This window comes from Odocoileus virginianus, chromosome 26 (assembly GCF_023699985.2).
Source record: "Odocoileus virginianus isolate 20LAN1187 ecotype Illinois chromosome 26, Ovbor_1.2, whole genome shotgun sequence".
NCBI lineage: Eukaryota > Metazoa > Chordata > Mammalia > Artiodactyla > Cervidae > Odocoileus > Odocoileus virginianus.
In genome coordinates this window covers 1,090,255-1,102,389 of record NC_069699.1, presented here as the reverse complement: position 1 = coordinate 1,102,389, position 12,135 = coordinate 1,090,255, and the positions used below count along the sequence as shown (strand labels likewise).

Here is a 12,135-nt window from a genome sequence, read left to right as displayed (position 1 = left end):
AGCTTTCAAGATGCTTATGTCTGCAAGTGAGTTTTTAATGATCGTGATGCTCTCGAGAGGTGGTGGGGCCTTAAGGAGACCGGGTTGTACGTGCACAGGAGGGCTGCCTGATCCAGCCCTGCTTGGAGTGAGGCTGGATGTGGGCAGCCCAGAAAAGTTTCTGAGAGAAATTGACATTTAAAATGTGAGATTAAGGTGCAGGAGGGAAGGACTGGGTATTTGTGATTAGCAGACACAAACTATTAAATATAGGATGGATAAATAACAAGGTCCTACTGTACAGCACAGGGAACTATATTCACTATTTTCTCATAATGGGAAAGTATAGTAAACGGAATACATGTATTCTGAGTCACTTTGCTATACAGCAGAAATTAACACAAAATTGTAAGTCAAGTGTACTTCAATAAGATAAAATGAAAGAAATGAAGTGTTTCTATGAAAATGCAACTTTTATAGTAACTTTTGTCTCATCATTTACTGTTTAGCATTGATTCTGTAGAAAAGGATGTCTACTTATCATTCAGCACTTGGCTAATTTGGGTGGGGTCATGCAGCCAGATTTCAAGGCATTTCAAGAGGGTTAATGTGTCTTTCAAATACCACACTATGAATCAGTAAGTGTTATGTGCCCCAAATATGCACTTTGGCTTTAAATGTAAATATAGACAAATACTTTTTATCTAGAGGCTTTTACTATGATGAACATGAAATGCTGGTTTTAAAGCTTCAATTATTAGATCCATATTCCTCCTAAAGTGTTACAGCCTTTTCCCAATTATCATTTCTTAAAGAGAATACACAGATACACTTAGAAAGTTACCAAAACAATGAAGTCATGAAACCTATCTCTCAATTTGGATTGCTATTCATCTGACTATCGAAAAAGAAATTGCTGAGGTAGATTGGATGTTGAATTGCTTATTCAGATTAGTCTGTATCTTAAATAGAAATGACTAAGTCCACAGGAAAAAAATAACTGACTATTCACTCAAATGTGCTTCTCCTTTCTTGGCTGTTCCCTGCTTACAACCCTGAACTAGAGCTAATCTTCTTAATCTCTTGTATTTTAAAATGCTTATGGTAGCTCTGCTTTTGATTTTTTCAAGATCCTCCATGCTGTTTTCCATGTTGGCTGTATCAATTTTACATTCCCACCCACAGCATGCGAGGTTTTCTCCACGTTCACATCAGCATTTGTTATCACTTGTATTTTTGATGATGGCCATTCTTATAGGCGTAAGGAAATATCTCACTGTGGCTTTAACTAGCTTTTTTTCTAATGACTAGTGACGTTAAACATCTTTTCATGTACTGCCTGATGACTTTCTGTATATCTTCTTTGGAGAAACGTCTATTCAGGTTCTCTGTCCATTTTTTAAACTGGGTCATTTGGGTTTTTTGCTGTTGAGTCCTATGTTCTTTATATATTAATATTGTGCATATTAACACTTTATCAGATATATGCTTTGCAGATATTTTTTCCCATTCTATAGACTGTCTTTTTACTTTGTCAATGGTTTCTTTTGCTATACAGAAGCCTTTTACTTTGGTATAGTTGCACATGTTTATTTTTTATCCTGTTGCTTGTTCTTTAGGTGTCAAATCCAAAAATTCATAACCAAAACCCATGTCAAGGGGCTTTATCTTTGTTTTCTTCTAAGAGTTTTGTGGTTTCAGGTCTTACACTCGTCTTTAATGCATTTCAAGCTAATTTTTGCGAGTGGTGTAAAGTTCAATCTGTTAAAATAAAATCTTCATTTTACTATTTTACATGTGATTATTCAATTATCCCCAGTGCCATTTGCTGAAAAGACCATCTTTTCTCCACTGAATATTCTTGGGTCCCTCGTCAAGTGTGAGTTGTCTGTATACGCTTGGGTTGATTTCTGTCCCAGTGGTCTATTTGTCTGTTTTAATGCCAGTACCATACTGTTTCAAACACTATTATCTTCATAGCACAGCTGGAAATGAGGAAATGTGATGCCTCTGCTTTGCTCTTCTTTCTCAGGATCTCTTTAGTTATATGAGGTCTTTCATGGGTCCAGGTAAATCTTAAGAGTGTTTTTTCTACTTCTTTTAAAAAATTACCTTTGGAATCTTGATATGGGTTAGATTGAATCTATAGATGGCTTTTGGTAGTGTTGACATTTTAATAATATTAATTCTACCAGTTCATGAACACAGGCTACCTTTCCATCTATTTGTGTCTTCTTCAATTTCTCTTATCGATGTCTCATAGTTTTCAGAGTAGAGATTTTTCACTTGCTTGGATGAGTTTATTCCCAAGCTTTTTATTGTTCCTGATGCTGTTGTAAATGGGGTTGCTTTCTTTATTTCACTTTCAGAAAATGTGTTGTTAGTGTATAGAAATACTACTGATTGTCGTGGGTTAATTTTGTATACACCAACTTAATTGAGTTCATTGATTTGACCTAACAGTTTTTTGGTTGTTTTTAGAATTTCTGTATATAAAATCATGTCATCTGCAGTTAAAGACAACTTTGCTTCTTCCTTTCCAATTGATGCTTTTTATTTCTCTCTCTTCCTTGATTGATCTAGCTAGGACTTCTACTGCTATGCTGACTGTGAGTTATGAGAGTGAGCGCCCTTGCCTTGTTCCCAGTCTTAGAGGAAGAGCTTACAACTTTTCACCACTGAGTATGACTCCAGCTGTGGGCCTGTCATATATGGCCCCTATGATGTCGAGATATGTTCCTTCTATGACTAATTACTTAACAATTTTGATCATGAGTAGATGTTGAATTGTATCTAATATTTTTCCTGCATCTAATGAAATGATTATATGATTCTTTTCTTTCATTCTATTAATGTGGTGTATCACAGTGATTGATTTGTGTATGTTGAATAATCCTTGCATTGCAAGGATAAATCCCACATGATCATGGTGAATGAATTTTTAATGTGCTTGTGGTTTTCATAGATGGAGGGTGAGAGGAGAGAAAATTGGATAAATGTGGTCAAACCTGCAAACCTCCAGTTACAAGATAAGTAAGTACTAGGGACATAATATACGACATGATGACTAAGCTACACTGCTGTATGACATATCGGAAAACTGTTTGGAGTAAATCCTAAGAATTCACATCCCAAGGAGAATTTTTTTCCCTATCTTTTCTTTTATTGTATCTACATGAGAAGATGGATGTTAGCTGAGCCTATTGTGATCATTACAACATATGAAAACAATATATGTAAACCATCCTGCTGTACGCCTTAAACTTATACAGTAGTAATAGTGGCAGTGTTCGTCACTCAGTTGTGTCTGACTTCTTGAGACCCCACAGACTGTAGTCTGCCAGGCTCCTCTGTCTGTGGGATTCTCCAGGCAAGAATACTGGAGTGGGTTGCCATTCCCTTCTCCAGGGGATCTTCCTGACCCAGGGATCAAACCTAGCTCTCCTCTATCGCAGGCAGAATCTTTACTATCTGAGCTACAGGGAAATCCCAAACTTATACAGTGATATATATCATTTCTCTGTAAAACTGGAAAAATGCTTAATTAGGGAAGAATCTGCAACTTTCTTCCTTCTTTTTTGAGGAGTCATGCAATTAAAAAGTTGAGAATCTGCTTAGATGTTTGAGGAGCACAGATTATACTGCACAATCCACCCTTCAAAATGAAATAGAAGGTTGTAATCATAAATAGCTCTGCCTTGCAGTCATTGCTGTAATTCTGTCTAACATTCATATTGTCATTTGATTAGTTAATCATCCATTTTCAAAGGTGTGAATGTGTTTTCACACTTCTGCTAAGACAGTGTTAACTATGAAACTATAGATAGCAATAGAGATTAATTATCTATTGCACAAGTTCCCACACCTTGTGCTCACCAGATAGAGGAAGAGAGTGCATGTCTTGAAACAGGTGTGATTTCAAAAAACGGAAAAAAATACTTGGTCAAATGAGTTCAAGGCATACTTTCAATTGACATATCTTTAAAATGTTAACCGCATTTACACTTTTAGTTTTGTTTCATAAAACAATTGATCTTGTGTGTAACAAGATTTGTTTCCTGAGTGGATTGATGCATCTATTTCTTTACAAACGAGTGAATGGAGTAGAGGCTTTTTACACATGTATTAGTCTTTCACGGAGTTAGAAAAGGGAACAGAGCTGTTTATCAGATTTTATCGACAGTTGTAATTTCATTAAGACAAAACTGGAAATTTTAGATGTGTCCTCTGAAATTGAGCCTTCTGAGCCCTCTGGTTCAGTTCAGTTCAGTTCAGTTGCTCAGTCGTGTCTGACTCTAGCGATCCCCCAGGCCTCCCTGTCCATCACCAACTCCGGGAGCTTACTCAAACTCATGTCTATTGAGTTGGTGATACCATCTAACCATCTCATCCTCTGTCATCTCCCTTCTCCTGCCTTCAATCTTTCCCAGCATCAGGATCTTTTCAAATGAGTCAGCTCTTCACATCAGGTGGCCAAAGTATTGGAGTTTCAGCTTCAGCATCAGTCCTTCCAATAAACACTCAGGACTGATTTCCTTTAGGATAGACTGGTTGGATCTCCTTGCTATCCAAGGGACTCTCAAGAGTCTTCTCCAACACCACAGTTCAAAAGCATCAATTTTTTGGCACTCAGCTTTCTTTATAGTCCAACTCTCACATCCATACATGACTACTGGAAAAACCATAGCCTTGACTAGATGGACTTCTGTTGGCGAAGTAATGTCTCTGCTTTTTAATATGCTGTCTAGGTTGGTCATAACTTTCCTTCCAAGGAGTAAGCGTCTTTTAATTTCATGGTTTCAGTCACCATCTGCAGTGATTTTGGAGCACCAAAAATAAAGTCAGCTACTGTTCCCACTGTTTCCCCATCTATTTGCCATGAAGTGATGGGACCGGAAGCTATGATCTTAGTTTCTGAATGTTGTTTTAAGCCAACTTTTTCACTCTCCTCTTTCAGTTTCAGCAAGAGGCTCTTTAGTTCTTCACTCTGCCATAAGGGTGGTGTCATCTGCACATTTGAGGTTATTGATATTTCTCCCAGCAATCTTGATTCCAGCTTGATTCCAGTCCAGCATTTCTCATGATGTACTCTGCATAGAAGTTAAATAAGCAGGGTGACAATATACAGCCTTGACTTTACCTATTTAGAAGCAGTCTGTTGTTCCATGTCCAGTTCTAACTGTTGCTTCCTGACCTGCATACAGGTTTCTCAAAAGGCAGGTCAGGTGGTCTGGTATTCCCATCTCTTTCAGAATTTTCCACAGTTTATTGCGATCCACACAGTCAAAGGCTTTGGCATAGTCAGTAAAGCAGAAATAGATGTTTTTCTGGAACTCTCTTGCTTTTTCAATGATCCAGCAGATATTGGCAATTTGATCTCTGGTTCCTCTGCCTTTTCTAAAACCAGCTTGAACATATGGAAGTTCACGGTTCACATATTGTTGAGCCTTGCTAGGAGAATTTTGAGCATTACTTTCCTAGCATGTGAGATGAATGCAATTGTGCAGTAGTTTGAGCATTCTTTGGGATTGCCTTTCTTGGGGATTGGAATTGGAATAGCTTAAACTAACAACAATAACCATGATTATAATTATCATGATTGATTTCACTGCTGCTTTCTGACCCTAAGGATGAGATCTGTTAATGTAGAGTCTGGCTCCCTTTCTCTTTGGGGTCTTAATTTCTCTCTCCTAGTGAGTTGTTAGTTTTGACGTGTGGTATCACGGCTGAGCCAGGGACTGACTCTGTGTCCTGTGCACTGGCAGGTGGATGCTTAACCACTGAACTACCAGAGACATTCAACCTCATTCTTTATGAAGTAAATATTACATTCAAATTTTAACCCATCATGAGAGGTGATGCGCTTCAGCCCTAGAGCAGTCTTAGCTTTAGCCCCTACGCAAAGTGGTACAATTGATAATTAATAACCTAAAAACCTTATAAAAACCAAAGTGCTGAAAACGAACACAAATTTACTTTCCTCATTCAGAAGCTGTCTCTTCCATTTCCTATGCTTTCTTCTTTCTTCCAAAGAGTGGGTGAGACCATCTCCCAGACCCGTGTAGACACTCAGATGAGCCTGCAGACCACAGAGCGGCAACCTTATTCTTTAAGTGTCTGCAGGCTTCTCTGGTAGCTCAGTTGGTAAAGAATCCGCCTGCAATGCAGGAGACCCTCGTTTGAGTCCTGGGTCTGGAAGATCCGCTGGAGAAGCGATAGGCTACCTACTCCAGTATTCCGGGGCTTCCCTGGTGGCTCAGCTGGTAAAGAATCTGCCTGCAATGCAGGAGACCTAGGTTTAATCCCTGGGTTGGGAAGATCCCCTGGAGAAGGGAAAGGCTACCCACTCCAGTATTCTGGCCTAGAGAATTCCGTGGACTGTATAGTCCATGGGGTCACAAAGAGTTGGACACGACTGAGTGACTTTCACTTTTGCAGTAAATACAGAGCTCCAATTACTTCTTTCTTGGCTTATTTATGATACCATGCAAACAAATGTCAAGCCATGAGGGTTTGGGGTAGCAGGAAAATGAGTTAAACACCAAATAACATTGGTGGCTTTGGATGAAGTAGCATTATTCCAATGTTTCTAACCAGCCTACTAGTAGCATACCATGTTGCATCACTACAAGTGAAATGGTTAATTTCATATTTAGTCTTCTTCCCTAATCTACGTTCCCAACCCCACACCAATGCACTTGCCATTGTGTAAATCAGAATGGCCATCATTTATCACCATGGCCCCACTTGGATACAGGACACTTTTGTTCTCAAACTGACTTTGACCTTCTGGGAGGCCTGAGTTAACCAGGCAACATCTGACTTCAGCTCCGGCAGCATCGTGGACGATTTGGCAACTTTCCAACAGCAATATTTGGGAGAAAATCAGTTGAAAAGAAGAAAGTGAGATGTGACCAAGGCCAGAAACTTGTTCTTGTAAATGAGATTCCAGCAAAGTCAGCATCATCTTCGTTGGGCCTGCCTTCCGAAGAGGGAGAGTGCTGGGCCCTCTGGGGCTTATATCAACCCTGCTGCCGCCCGTCTGCAGGCCTAACGGAGAGAAAACACAAGCGGGTTGAAAGCAGGGGGAGTTTGGGGTATGGGAAACCTCAGATCTTCACATTTAAGATTCTGAATGTTTTCACCAACTCCAAATATATTCACTAGAGCCATACATTTGCCAGCCTTAATGTCTATAGGCTCTCTAATTTGGGGAAAAAATATAATAACTCTGAAGTTTCTCTTAAACTCAAGAGTTGGTTCTGAGACAGAATGATGCTCTGGGATATGAAACAGGTGACCTCTCCCATTCATTGGAGCAGTCTAAGCAAGAGAGTTTCCTGTGGAAGACAATACGCGCCTCATCACTCCTAGCTTTGGGGACACGCTCCAGAATCATCTTAAGATATAACAGAGCCACCTAGAGATTTAGGAGTAGAAGTCAGTATTGACATGTGTCAATGCCCTTCCAGTTTTCTGCTTGGCATTTAAAAATTGGATTCATAAGGAATTCCCTGACAACTCCAGTTGTCAGGACAGGGTGTTTTCACTGCTGAGGGCCTGGATTCAATCCCTAGTCAGGGAACTAAGATCCTGCAAGCTGTGTGGCATGGAAGAGAAAGGATTTATAGATATCCAAGGTTCAACAATAAAATAAAATCACCTTGGCTAATAGATCATTAGTTTGTGTGTGTGTGTGTGTGTGTTTGCTTACTATTTGTTATAAATAATTCCTTTGCAGTAGGATTCTTATAGGAACAGAGACTATTAACATCAAATATTTATATTATTGTGCCTAATATTTACTATGGGCTAGACACTCAGCTAAGTACTTTATGGTGGTTTAGTCGCCAAGTCGTGTCTGATTCTTGCAACCCCATGGACTGTAGCCCGCCTGACTCCTCTGTCTGTGGATTCTCCAGGCAAGAATACTGAAGTGGGCTGCCGTTTCCTTCTCTAGTCAATCTTCTTGACCCAGGGATTGAACCTGCATCGCCTGCATTGTGATGGATTCTTTTACCACTGAGCCACCAGAGAGAAGCCCCAAGCACTTTATAATCTCAATTAAAGCATCACAACAATTTATGAAGTACAGCAAATATGGCAAATAAAATACAGAAATGTTAAATAATGACTTAAGACTACAAATACAGAGAAGACACATAATAGCTAAAAAATAGAACATGCTTATTCGCTAGTTGAATAAGGAACAGTGACATTATGACGATTCTGCTTAGTCTTCAAGCAACATCCTACTTCTGTTTCATATACGCTACCAAGTCTCCAAAGATGATCCCACAGTGAACCATAACTCGTGTTTACCTCTAAGGTCCTATCACTTACTCAGAGCTGTTAGAATGTGGCAGAAATGGCACATTGTGCGGCTTCAAGGTCAAGTCAGAAGAATCTTAGTATCTCATGAGACATACTCTCTGGGAATGCTGATGTGCTGTCTCAGAAGTTTGATGTCCCGAGATCATGCTGGAGAAATCATGTGTGGGCCCTGCAGTTAAGCCCAGACTTCCAGCCATTCCACTAGAATGCTTCAGACACCCAGCAAGGTTGTCTTGGGCCCTCCAAACCAACCCACCTGCCACAACTGAATACCACTGAGTGACCTCAGCCAGTGTCACAGGGAGCAAAAGAATCATTCTGGAGAGCCTGCCCAATGCCTGACCAACAAAATGAATGTACTTACTGACTATTTGAAGCCATTACATTTTGGTGCAAATGGTATCTGGAAAGGGGGTGCTCCATAACCCAGATCTTAAATATGTGACATTGGTTTTGGGATGGGCAGTGGCTGGACGCTGGTAGTGTTTCAAGAATATTATAAATGTGGACTTCCCTGTGGTCCAGTGGTTAAGAATCCTCTTTGTAATGCAGGGGACACGGGTTTGATCCCAGGTTGGGGAACTAAGATCCCACCTGTTGCAGAGAAAGTAAGCCTGAACACCACAACTCCTGAAGCCTGTGTGCTCTGGAGCCCTCTCGACACAACTAGAGTTTCTCACAACACAACAAAGACCCAATGCCGCCAAATAAGTAAATAAATACTCAAAAAAAGAATATTATAAATGTAAATTCAAACTCCTCAAGAGGCCACTGCTGAGGACTCCTATGACTGTGAAGAAAGTGCTGTTTGAATACGGGGAAGAAGGGATCCTTTTGTGTGCTGGCTCACAGTTGGGCAATTTTGTTGCCTATGGAGACTTGTAAATAGAAAGGGTACTTGAAATAGTCATGGGCTTGACTATGGAGATTTCTAGGCAGAATGCAGAAAGTGCTACCTGGCTCCTTCTACTGATTATGTAACTACATGCTGTATTATTCCATTTATATACATTAAGTTCACTCCAAGTTGCTTCAGTTGTGTCCAACTCTTTGTGACCCTATGGCCTGTAGCCCACCAGTCTCCTCTGTCCATGAGATTCTCCAGGCAAGAATACTGGAGTGGGTTGCCATGCCCTCCTCCAGGGGATCTTCCTGACCTAGGAATTGAACCTGTATCTTCTACATCTGCCTGCATTGGCGGGTGGGTTCTTTACCACCAGTGCCAGCTGGGAAGCCCATATTAAGCTCAAGAACATGCAAATTAAGCTATGATGATGGGAGTTGTAGGAGAGGCTGGCTTCCTTTAGGGAAAGAGGAATTGACTGGAAAAGGTCATAAGAAAATCTTCTAAGGTGACGGAATATTGTAAAGCTTGATCTGGGTAATGGTTACATGGCTGGATACAAATGTAAAAATGTGCTGTACAACTAAGGCTTGTGCGTTTTTATTGTGGCAATTATATTACAATTAAAGCTAAGTAAACTGGTTCTGTCCTGGGATATCTGGGCTTTCCTGGTGGCCCAGATGGTGAAGAATCTGCTTGCAATGAGGGAGACCTGGGTTTGATTTAATCACCATATTGTACTTCTTGTTTTCTGTTAGAGTATTATTTCCTTTTTCCTCTGTCTGTCTAGAGGTTCTTACATTAACTTTGCTCTTGGCGTTTCACTTTTGACTTATACTGATTTTGGAGTCCATTACTTTTCATCATCATTTTTATTTTGTAGCCTTTCGGTGTCAGTCGTTTCCAAATCCATCTTCATCACAGTCTAACAATTCATATGCCACCAGAACCATAGTGCTTATGGCTCTCATCATCATTGTGTAAATCACCTCCCCTTTTAGCATAATACTTTAATCATAAGGAGAAGCTATGTTACCTTGTATATGAAATCATATTTTGTTTTCTGATGCATAGTCTGGCTTCACTCTTCCCTTTTTTCCTCCTTAGCTTGAGATAAATTCACTGTATATTGTGTGTTCCAAATTTAAAGCTGACACCTAGAAAGATAAGTGACAAACAGGAAGTGATTGAAGGAAGAAGCTCTTCCTACCATGTCTGTTGGTACCATCAAAGCAGACACTTTTTGTAGAATCTTTTTCTTTTTGTGCACAACTGTGTGGGATGGTAACAACATTCATTTATACACTTATTCTTCTATTAATAAAAAATGTCATTGAACAATAAGTACAGTCTCTTCCAGTTCCCATACATAATTTGGTTTGAATCAACAAATTCTTGCCTAAGATTTGGTCCAGATTATTTAGTTCAACACCCTGTGCCCAAAGAGCCACAAACCAATGATGATAATAAAACACAATGTGTCCCTTTTGGGACATTTTCCTTAACCCTAGACGAGAATAATTGCATGAAAGGAGGCTGTCCTCTGTTGACTTAATGTGTGAACTTTAAGCCAATCTCCTAGATACAAATGTTTCCACCTTCTAAGCAAAAGTGAGATTGGAAATAGGCCATGGTTAAGGTGTGAAATGTAGGATGTTTCATAATCATATAGGCCAACCCTGATTAACTTTTTAAATTAGATTTTTCATTGTAAGAAGAATGCACTCATTACAAACACTGAAACTGTGCAGAAACATGTTTCTCCCTTTTCTCACAAAGTAATCACAATCAGTTTGCAGGGATCTTTCCCTTTCCATGTATTTTCCACTTAAATACCCCGTGTATATACACAACACGTTTTCTTTCTCTCTTTACCCAAATGAAGTTGTACTGGACATAATGACTTAAAATTTATCTTGTTCACTTAAAAGTATAATGTGGGTATCTCATCTTGTTAATAATGGTAATTTATCCTTTAAAAAAAAAAGTCTTTATTGAATTTGTTACAATATTGCTTCTGTTTTATCTTCTGGTTTTTGACCCCTAGACATGTGGTGGGATCTTAGCTTCCCAACCAGGGATAGAACCCACACCCCCTGCACTGGAAGGTGAAGTCTTAACCAATGGATCACCAAGGAAGCCCCACGCATTGTAATTTATCTCTTCAAAAGTGTTGAAATAAAAAATTTTGTGGTTTATTTTAAAAATTGTTTTAACTCTTTACAAAAATGTATTTTCATGATCAAAATTAAAATGTTACAAATGGGACTGCAGCTCTTTCTATCATGCTTTGATTTCTGTCCCGCCCTCAACACTCTCTGGGTTGCCCCTGTGAGCAGCGCTGAAAATGTGCTTCCAGGCTTTATTCTTCGCGTTTACGTGCCATTACCTACGAATTCACAACAATTTATACTCTTGTTTCGTATATTCATTTAACTCAGTCTTCCATGCAGGGAATGTTCTGCCTTGCTCTTTTTCACTCTGCAACTTTATCTGGAGACCTGTTCACGGGAATACACACAAATCTACCCCCTTGCTTTTAATAATGTGAAGAACCTGCCTGCCAATGCAGGAGACATAATGGATGCGGGTTCGATCCCTGGGTCAGGAAGAACCCCTGGAGGTGGCCACGGCAACCCACTAGAGTTCTTGCCTGGAGAATCCCACAGACAGAGGAGCCTGACAGGCTACAGTCCGTGGGGTCGCAAAGAGTTGGAGCTGTCTGAAGTGACTTTAGCACACATGCATGCACGTTTAGCTCAGCACCTCCATTATTAATGGAGTTGTTTTGGCTGTTTATATTTTTTCATGCTTATCAATAATAACTCTTGTAAATTTAAATGTAGTTCCTTATATAATAATTGCACAAAACCTAAATTTATTAATGCATTAAAAGCAATAACTGCCTACCAAAAATTTTAGGTTATGACTGGAATTTAACTGGTAAAATTTTATTTAATAATAAATTGTATTTAACT

The 12,135-nt window shown here is 39.5% G+C and overlaps 1 long non-coding RNA gene across 1 annotated transcript in view; it reads left to right on the top strand.

Annotated features, from left to right (window-relative positions):
- The window catches only part of LOC139031187 (uncharacterized), a 28,879-nt gene extending 16,991 nt beyond the window's left edge, over nucleotides 1-11,888 (top strand). The window contains exons 3-4 of the long non-coding RNA XR_011483573.1: nucleotides 2,945-3,012; nucleotides 11,205-11,888. This is a non-coding gene — a long non-coding RNA (uncharacterized lncRNA). The remainder of the gene's footprint in view (nucleotides 1-2,944; nucleotides 3,013-11,204) is intronic.
- The last annotated feature ends 247 nt before the right edge of the window (nucleotides 11,889-12,135 follow it).